Source organism: Onychostoma macrolepis, chromosome 19 (assembly GCF_012432095.1).
Source record: "Onychostoma macrolepis isolate SWU-2019 chromosome 19, ASM1243209v1, whole genome shotgun sequence".
Taxonomy (NCBI): domain Eukaryota; kingdom Metazoa; phylum Chordata; class Actinopteri; order Cypriniformes; family Cyprinidae; genus Onychostoma; species Onychostoma macrolepis.
In genome coordinates this window covers 4,087,678-4,098,459 of record NC_081173.1, presented here as the reverse complement: position 1 = coordinate 4,098,459, position 10,782 = coordinate 4,087,678, and the positions used below count along the sequence as shown (strand labels likewise).

General features: G+C 35.3%; 1 long non-coding RNA gene across 1 annotated transcript; it reads left to right on the top strand.

Annotated features, from left to right (window-relative positions):
- The first annotated feature begins 5,018 nt into the window (after positions 1-5,018).
- LOC131526103 (uncharacterized) lies at positions 5,019-5,812 on the top strand. Its single transcript, XR_009267380.1, has 3 exons — positions 5,019-5,157; positions 5,280-5,431; positions 5,603-5,812. It is a non-coding gene; the product is annotated as an uncharacterized LOC131526103 (long non-coding RNA).
- Positions 5,813-10,782: the final 4,970 nt, after the last annotated feature.

Sequence of the window (10,782 nt, the reverse complement as noted above, 5' to 3'; positions counted from 1 at the left end):
GACCTCACTGATGGCCTCAGCACAGATCCTCAGCAAAGACTACGAGAACCAGACAAGCCCTCTGCACAGACCCTTTCTACCAGCTTCACCTGCTGGCGTGATATTACTTCATGCAGAAGAAGTTGGATGAAATATTCTGAATGATATCAATCCACAATCTGACTTGTGATGCAGCCTGGAATAATCACACCACGTTCATTCGTTTGGCCAGAGGAGAACTGGTTTCCTGACTGAGCCGGGTCTTGTTTGGGTTTGGGTTCCTTGTCACTGTTGCCTTTTGTCTTGCTTGGTTGAAGACACCTAATATTCAGCAATATTATTGACTTGACTGCACTGACACCATTTGATAAGAACTGAACTGAATTATGACACACAATGTTTTATATATGAAGAGTTTATTTGCAAAAACAGATAACTAATATTTTTAAAAATCATGTTTTTTGTTATGTTTTTGTTTTGTGTTAGTTAGCTAGTATTTATTAGTTATTCTTTACCTAATCAAAATAACCTGAATGCAGTTTGATTGAGATTAATTGGAATGCACAATGAAAAAACATGATTTTTAAAAATTGTTTAAAACGAAGTTATCTGTTTATGCAAGTGAACTCTTCATATATATATATATATATATATATTATAAAATATGCAGTAAATATAATTTACTTGTTACTTTGTGGTTTAAAAAGTGTGAATGTTTATACTGTAGTGCATTTGTTCATATATATATTTAAAGTATTTGTTAATTTTATAATTAAAGTCTTTTTAATGTTTTTAAATGGTTGTATTTGTGTTTCACTGCTGAATTACATTTAGCAGTTTCTGGGCCACATTCGGCCCGGGAACCAAGCCGAATCTCAACCGGATCTGGCTTAAAGTGTCTGGGCCAGACCTGGGCCACATAAAATAATAGAAGTAACTCTACAGTATGCGGGCCAGATCTGGGCCACATCAATAAATAAGAGTCATTTTACAGGTTGTGGGCCACATCTGGGCCAGAGGAAATTGTTTGAGTCGGTTTTCAGTGTGTGTGCCGGTTTTGGGCTGGGGACCCAGCCAGAACTGGGCCAGAAGTGAAGCAAGGTTGTGGCCCAGAGGTGGGCCAGACAAATTTTGCTATCTGGGTAATGAAGACGCGGCATAAATTTCGTCATAGTTTTTATCATCAGTTATTAATTTTAGCTCGTCAACGTCTCTTCTTAGTCACAGAAAAAAGGTTCGTTGAAGAATATTTTTCGTCATCGTCTTCGTCGACGAAATTAACACTGGTCCACAGTGACTTCCATATGATTTTTTCCTTCTATCAAATTCCATGTAGACCACCAACTGTTTGGTTACCCACATTCTTCAAAATATCTTCTTTTGTGTTCAGCACAATAAATAAATGAATACAGGTTTGGGACAACATGTGAGTGAGTAAATAATGACAGAAATTAAGTTTTATGGTGAACTATCCCTTTAATGACTGTCGACAACGTTTAGTTCTGCCCCTTTAAGACCTGCATGCATCTAATGCTGCCTTCACGTGCTATCGGAATTATCGTAAATACGTGTTTCCTAATCGGAAATCGGACGTGAACGGTCTCTCAAGTCGTATTTACTACTGGGAAATTCGGAAATAATTTTGATACCCGAGTTTCCGAGTTGGGCGGGTCATAAACTTTAAACATGGTGGAGGAAACAACCATTGCTGCTGTCAATGCTGTTCTCACAACAACTACATCCCTTTGTCTTGTCGCTAAAGTAGTGTATTTATAGGCTAGATATGAACGATCAGGCGAAGCATATTGTATGTTTTATAAGCAGTGAAATAATCATGTATATTTGACCGAGATTCCAGAATTGGAATTCATATTCTGCTTTATTAATAGTAATATTATTTATAAGGTTATTAATGTTAGCCAAGTAATTTTTATCAGGATTTATTATTATCGAATTTAGTCATCCAATGTCACTGTTTTAAAACATTAAGCCACATTAAGCGGTTTAGAATGTCCCAAAACCATGCCTTGAACTAAGCACTGACTTATTCATTTATTTGAGTCCAAGTTCAAAATAAAACTCTATGAACCACTCCATTGTGAACATACCAGCTGTAACCACTGCAAGCTGTAAAGTAAACAGGAAGAATTTGTCCGAACTCAAATGGTTTTGCGAGGGAACGCGAATATCTTTGCGAGGGACCCTGAATTTCCCTCTCACCCCGAGTTTTTCCCACCACAATGTCCTTTAAAGGGCTCCGTAGACGTCAGACCAGCGCGCGAATTAAACATTTAACCGGCAAGGCTTGTATGCAAATAATGTACGTTTGCTTTCACGAATAAGTACAGTGTCTTGTCAGAGTAACTCTACCGCTGTATGCCGTGTTGTACAGTATAGATGGAGGCGCCAGAACTGTAATTGATAGAACGTGTCCTAGTCTTGCTAAAAAGTGTACCCAGGTACGTATGCCATGATACCAGGTAGAGATGAACTTAATGGCAATAATAATAATGCATTAACATGTCTGCAAATTAGACATTTAATATGTCCTTATCTGTCACTGATGTTCAATCTATGGATTTATAGATTCTGATTAGACAGGCTTTCATCAGAACATTCTTCTCTGTCGACATTTGCCTAATGCCATCACTATTAAAATAGCAAATATAGCAGGCGTATGGCCAGTAGTGCTTCTCAGAGCATCTCTGTGAAATAGAATGGTGATTTCCCACTATTTCAGAGGCCTTAGTTGCAGAATTATTTTTCTCATTTAGTTTATTGTATAACAGACATATTAAAATGAGACTGTTGGAGGATGCACATTGTCTCATGGCTACAAGAAACATCATGGCATAACAACCTGAAGGTTTGTATGAAATTAAAAATCCAGTATCGTTCCAGTGTAAAACTGGACCTGAGGACCACAGTATCTGCGGCTGATCTGGTCTTTCTACAGCATTGCCAGTTTGATTTTTTAAGAAAGACTCACATAATCTAGATCTTAGTTTAAATCCTAGCATCTCGCTGCTGTGCCACAAGGAGCAGTCCTCCATAAAGTGACTGATTAAGAGAGACATAAATGTTCCATGAGATGCAGCAATGTTGCTAGCTACCATCTGACATGCAGTAATGGAGCTATAAAAGCTGCCATCTGTAAGTGAGATGGTGAATTTGATAGATGTAAGACAAAAAAAATAATAAAATAAACTGCTTTTCAAAGTGCCACATTGGTATAATCAGTGTGTAGCTGGCGGTGTGAAATCTCTCACTTTTCACATCTATATGTCTGTGACATGGGTGCTGATTGTGTGCTTGTCAAGTACAAGAGCTGATCTCCACAGGCACGGAGGCAGAATGAGTTCAACCTCACATAGTCTCTCAACCCCACATGTTGAAAACTTCAAGATCTCGGACCTATTTCACACATCTCACATTCCTGACTGCATTTCAGTTGCATAGCAGAACTGCAGCAATATACAGGAAATGAAGTGATTTTCTTCTGTCGTAAATCATAAAATGGACTTATTTTTCATAAGGTGAGGACATTCATATGGTGATTAAAATACAAACAGTGCTATTTAAGTAATTTTTATAAACGTGCTTAGGAAAAAAATATTACTGGTGTGCATCTTGAGACAAAACAAAGGCACTGATATATTTTACGATCAGTCAGAGCAAGTTTCTTTCAGTTGAAACAGCTCAGAATTACATTTTAGTCTAGGACTAGGCTTAAGCCTTGTCTGTGAAACCAGGGGATAATTTCTATATTCTTATGCTAACTCATTTACAGGCAACTCTAAGCCATTTAATGTGCCCCTATTATGGGTAGTGAAAGGTTCATATTTTGGTTTTGGGAGTCCCCAAAAACAGGTTGACATGAATGCAAGGTACAAAAAAAACAAGCAAAAAAAACAACAAAACAAAAACACTTTCATTATCGTATAATTTGCTTTTTTTTTTTTTTACCTTACTTGCTCAAAGACTCCCAAACGAACACTGTAAAAAACTTTACAGAATTTTACTGTTTAAACATTTTACAAGATGTAGCTGTAATTCGCAATGCATTATGGGTCAAATAAGGTTTTACAGTTTACAGTATATTTCCATGGCAGTTGTGATTAATTTAGAAGAAGCAGGTGTTGTCACTGTAGCTCCTGCTTTTTACACTACATTACTGTAGTGTGGCATTATGGGATTGCGCGCATCATTCAAATCTGAAATCCAGCCCACTGCAGCAGTGCCAGAACGATTGAAGGCTTTATTCATAATTCCTGGTAAATTCACTTTATTTTTACTTAAAAAAAATATATCCTTTTATATTTATTTAAGTTAATGTATAAGTTATATCATGTCACAATAGCCTGCTATCACACATTTAGACAAGCGGCCTTGGCATGTGCAGTAAGATGGAAATTGCTATCATAGCATAGTCAGGCTGAATGCTGCATTTTTCTCATTTTGGCAGTTTAATTTTCTTATTGAGAGCATTTAAAGCAGTGTTTACCCAACTTGTAACGTAATGCCCAGTGTGAACGATTAGTAATGTTAACTTCTATCTGTCAAAATAACTGACGAACAGCAAAATATGTGGAATTTCATTTGTTTATGTGTTTTCAACTGTCCCATAATGATATGACAATTTACTATAATTAGAAACAACATGTAAATGAGAAATTGTGTCTATTGCCACTGTAGTTGTACTCAACATTAAAGCTTGTCCGGGACAATTTTTTTGTGAAATACATCTTTACATGCCCGATTGGACAAGTTAGCCTGATTAAAACTGAACTGAATTATTCTCAATTACACTCAATTGACTCACTCATTAAGTTATTTGCTGCCACCTAATGGCAGGTTAGTTTCACGTTTAAAAAGTATCATTGCATTTTTACAACGTTTCTCATTTGTAATTTAAAAAAAAAATAATGTAAAACATTAATGTCATAACACAGTTGTAATTTTGCATTATAAATTATTTAATTTGATTGGTGGTACAGTTCTACAATGTATTGTTATAATTGAATGTATTAATCAAATGTAAGAGTTTATTTTAAAATCTGTTTTTTGTTTTTTTTAAATCACAAGATAATTTTTATTATTTCTTGTAGGTGCAAAGAATAGCAGCTGATGTGGAGAAATGTTTGATGCTTCAAGACTCTCTGAAGCTGATTATATTAGGTAATGTATTAATTCTTATTAATTCTGTTGTAAATCATTTGATAAACTTGTATTTTAGATTACATTTTATATTGAAATGCTGTATTGTAAGTTACATTGTTGCTTCTATTTATTCATTTCAGGTGCACCCAGTGGCTTTTGACTAGGCCTATTCGAGGGTCACATGGTTGTGAATTCACACCTCAACTTTGCGGCTGGAATTTCAGTCTTATTACAACTTCAGTCTGGCGTCCCGGGAGCAGGCGTCTTTTGAAATTAACTCAAGTGTGCAAAGGTAACATGTTTTACTTGAGTAATTTCATTTGTGAAAAAGCTTACTTATTTAGTTTAAGTACTGGTAAATGCTGATTGTATTGTATAAGTGGCATTTTTACATTTATTTTATTGAGCTAGTTTCATTCAATACTGAACTTTATTCTAAAGCTTCTGCTTGTTTTATGTGCAGATGTTTTGTTGGAAACACAACACTTACTGGATACAAGACGGATACATAGAGGCAAAACAAGTGGAAAGGTCTCAGAGAAGAGGAACAACCCTCATGTGTGCTCATCTCAGAAAGTTGATGGACTTTCAGTATGTATTTATTAAATTGTCTTTTGCAGGAATATTCTAATTTTAATAGAACATAAGCTCAAACAACAGAATTTGTGGTATAATGTTGATTCCAGCATTTTATTTTAATCCTTTAACCAAAATTATACAAATTCTGTTGATTGACCTTAATTTTTTTATAGAAAGTTAATGTTCTACTCAGAATATGGCTTATTTTTTGTGATATAACAGTTATTTGTAGTTATTTTGTGATGCTATGTTATTTTTATGATAAGATTTTAACTGTTGAAAGACTGGCATTTTTATTTTTACCAGTAAAAGCCTTGCAATTGTCAGTCCTGTCTTGTGTTTCCCCTCCTCTCGTGCCCATATTTGGTTTGTTCCTGTTCCTGTCATTATTAGTTGATTAGTCCCTAGCAGTGTTTGATTGTTCCCCACCTGTGTCAGTTCTCCTCGTTTGATTTTGTTCTGTTTATAAGCCCTGTGTTTCCCTATCGTCTTGTCAGCTGTTAATTGTCGGTTTGGATGTTCGATGTCTCCTGTGGTCCTGAGTTGGAAATAAAATCTATGTTTTGGTTATCCCTCGTCTCCTCGTTTCCCTGGCTCGAGAGCATCCTGACAGCAATGTCTTTCTGCCAGTTTTAATAAATATTTATTTGCAACATCTTTGACTTGGTTTTTATTCATTTGTAAATGTATTAAGATAGTTCTCATGATAATTCATTTAAATCAGTATTTTACAGTTTACTGTTAAAATTATTCTTTGCAGCATTTTCTTTGTTAAATTATTACAACATCATCTTGGATTTAGGGGTATTTACAGGATTTTATTGGCAACTTTTGTTGCCAGGTAAATACTGTACTTTAGTGAGATTACAAAATATTGCTGTAATATAAACTACAAGTTTAATTCAATGTAACTGTAAAAAATACTACAAATTACTGTATTTCACACACAGCAATTAACTGTGATTTGCTTTGCAGTATTATACTGTAATCCATTTTACAGCAATTAACATCATTTTTACAAGATTTTAGTGGCAACTTTTTTTGCCAGTAACATCATGTAAATTCTACGGTACATTTTTTACAGTGAATCGCTCAACGATTCATTTTTCCAAACCCCTCCTTTTCGTGACACTATTCTGCAGTGTATGGTCCGATTGGTCTCATTTTCATTTCATCTGGCCTGTAATGCCTGATAAAGCAGCGTTTGTGAGCGCAGTGCTGATTTGTGACCCTGGACCACAAAACCAGTCTTAAGTGTAATTTTTTTCTAAATTGAGATTTATACATCATCTGAAAGCTGAATAAATAAGCTTTCAATTGATGTATGGTTTGTTAGGATCTGATAAAATTTGGCCAAGATACAACTATTTGAAAATCTGGAATCTGAGGGTGCAAACAAACCTAAATATTGAGAAAATCGCCTTTAAATCTGTCTAAACGAAGTTCTTAGCAATGCATATTACTAATCAAAAATTAAGTTTTGATACATTTCTGGTAAGAAATGTACAAAATATCTTCATGGAACATGATCTTTACTTAATATCCTAATGCTTTTTGGCATAAAAAAAAAATCGATAATTTTGATCCATACAATGTATTTTTTGCTATTGCTACAAATATACCCCAGCGACTTAAGACTTGGTTTTGTGTCACATTTTAGTTTACTTTATTTTATTTTAAAGCAAATGTGGTTTTATGTTACAAATGGAGTTCCTTTGAGCCAAAAGGATTGTTTTTTTAGAGTGTTGGCAACTAACTGATAGAACTAATAAAATATGGTAAAATAAATAAGTAATAAAATTACCACAACTGACTATTTATTTATTTATTCGTTTTGTTTATGACACAAGCACATAACAAAGCACCCAACAAAATTACCAAAACTTGAAATGAATACTTAAACATGAATATTGAAAGTAGGATACAGTAATATTTATTGCCCCTATTATGCCATTTTTTTAAGGTTGCTAATATTGTCTTATGAGTCTCCTAAAACAGGTTTACATGCATGCAAGGTCAAAAAATGGATTTTATTTTACCTCATTAAATTATTCGTAAACGACTCGTGCGAAGCAGTTCGAAGAATCAGTCTCTCTAAACCCCTCCTTTCAGTGAGCCCTCACTGCTGTGATTGGTCAGATGGGGCAGTCCTTTGTGATTGGTCCAGAGCCATAGAGAGAGAGCGTTGCGACCATAGACATAATATATCTATTTATATTTATTAATATTTTAATATATTATTATATCTTATTATATTAACCATTTGCACACACGAGCATTATCCGACTCGCTCCTCCCGACCGCAGACGCAGCTTTACAAGCCACTTTTTCATGTTTTTCTGTCAATTTCTTGACTTTTCCCCTCTTACGAACAACACAATTTCTTACACGATAAAAGCTCCTTGTGGTTTCTCGGTTTGGCCGATTTAAGCGTCCTTAAACAATGCAAAACACAGGAATTTTGAGTTTCTGCTACTGATTCCTATGGAGAAAAATCACTTCCTGCCCTCCAGCTGCATTTTCATTAGGGAATGAAACATCAAGCAAAATAAAACTGGGACATGCGTAATTTTCTGCTGCAGTCTTCCTTACCATTTTATACTTATCATTCTTTACAGTGACCATTCTTTTTTTATCATTTCTATCTGTTTTACTTTTTTATTTGCTGTCAAAACAACTGCCTTTTCCAATAATTAGGTTTTCACAAAAGCAACTGTTTGAGACAGTACATGGTTAAATTCAGAGTTTGCTGCAGTCTTTTATCAAATTGAAATTTTTCTGGAACACAGATGCTGCAGTCTGGGATCTAAGTAGAGCTCTGTGTTTTTTCCGACTCACCCTAAGTAAATGAATCAACTTTTAGGCAGGCCCTAATTTCATAACAGAGACAAACAGCTTCAAGGCCATGAAACAAATCAGTGACAGTATTAGTGCTGACAGCAGAAGCTCTGCAAGCTGTTGCCCAAGCGTGCTGAGTCAGTGTTTGAGCCAGAGTGAAGTGAAGGCCAGGTTTGAAACAGCAAAACTGCTCAACACAGTGTGCTTTACCATTATTTTCAACTAACACTGAAGAATCAGTGCATGTGTAAAAGATAATGTACAGTCATTATCAGCTGCGGAATGGACTAATGCACAGACTAGAACATGTCAACACAGACAAGTATTTGAAAAGCTATGATAACTGCTGTCGCAAAACAGAAACTAAATTCCACCAACAACCCTTGTGATAAAGTTCACTTTAGCATGCTTTTAAAAAGAACATTTATTACGGAAATACTATACTTTAAATGAATACTTATATTTGACTTAATTTTAAATGCTTAACTATGTTTTTCAGAATTTAATTGAATGTTATTCACAAATAAATGAAAATGTGTTAGAATTTGAATTCAAATTAAATGCAATTAGTTAAATGTAAGAGTGTTTTTTTTTTTTTAACCCACATAGATAGGACTTGAGTACACCCTTTAACGTAATTTTGAAATTTGTCTTTGAAATATGATTAAAGTATCCTGCCGAATGTACTGACAAACATTTAGCTAAAATATACTATTAAATATGATGCGGTATAAAATCTACTATAAAATAAGGTAGCAATTGCTAACATTTAAAGGGGTGGTTTACTGCGATTTCACTTTTTTCATTTTAAATAGTGTGTAATGTTGCTGTTGGTGCATGAACAGTATCTGCAAAGTTGCTGTGCTGAAAGTTCAACATAAGCGGAGATATCGTCTTTTAAAAATCAGGAAGTTTAATGCCTACAAAAACGACTCATATGGGACTACAACGAGATACTTCCCGGGTTGCATACGTAAAAAACCCATAAATTTGCATCAACCCCTCCCTCCGGAACATGCAAAAGAGGGGGTAAGGCCATGTTCTGCGGCTTTGTCGAAGAGGAAGAGTTATAGTGTAGCCATGTCGTCGAAACCGTGTTATTTTCACCCAGCTGTCAGGTCTTCTGTGTTCAGGCTTCCTACGGACGCTGTAGTTCGTTAACAATGGTTAAAATTTATGTTTGATTATGTTCCTGACAATTACAATCCTAATTTAGCTCTCTGTGCTGCGCATTTTACGGAAGACAGCTTCCAGAATCTACACGAGTTCAATGCCGGATTCACACAGAAACTATTACTAAAACATGGAGCGGTTACAACTTTAAAACCAGAGGCAGCAGTTGTTGGGCCACGACCTGTAAGTAAGATTTCATAATTTTAAATGTATTTGCATGTATAATTTCAGACGTAATGTTTCAGTTTCATCAAGGTCGTAAACAAATGCCAACGCTGGCTTTAGTAGCCAGTTAGTTCGATGCTATTTTGTGTGTCTGTGACAAACACGTACAAACATTTTGGACCCGAATTTGTAATTATGTACTAATTTTGTAAATGTATTTTCCATGTATACTTTATGACGTAATTTTTCGATTTGATCAAGAACGTAAACACAAGCCAACGCTGTTTGGTTATAGTGGCCAGTTAGTTTGATGCTATTTTGTGTGTATAAGACAAACGTGTACAAACTTCAAAAAATGATATGTAATCACAACAGCAAACTTCCGTTCAGAAACGTTTGTAAGAGCTGTGCTTGCGGAAGTTCTGCTTGACTCTCTTCATTACCGCTTTCTGGGTCTGATTCTGGCTCAAACTGATACGGCAATATTGACACCATTATTTACATTTGACCGCAGCACAAGCAACTGTCGCCCGTAAAGGTAATGGGCGTGAAGTTTCCGGACAATGTGTAGTACGCAGTTTAGCCAATCACAACACACCGGCCCAACTAACCAATCTGAGACCATTGCCTATTTCTGAGGGAGTGGTTTCATAGAATCGGGAAGTCAACCGGTCGTTCAAATGACAGAGGAGAAAACGGCTTACAATAAAGGTGAAATATATGAAAAATAAGGCGTTTTTTAACAAACGAAACACGAAGACATGTTATATTGCACCCCATAAACACAATCAAGCTAAGAAAAAAAGCAGTAAACCACCCCTTTAAAATGTTTTCTCTACATGTTCTTTACATGAGCTTTAGTACACTGAAAAATATGATTAATTGAAT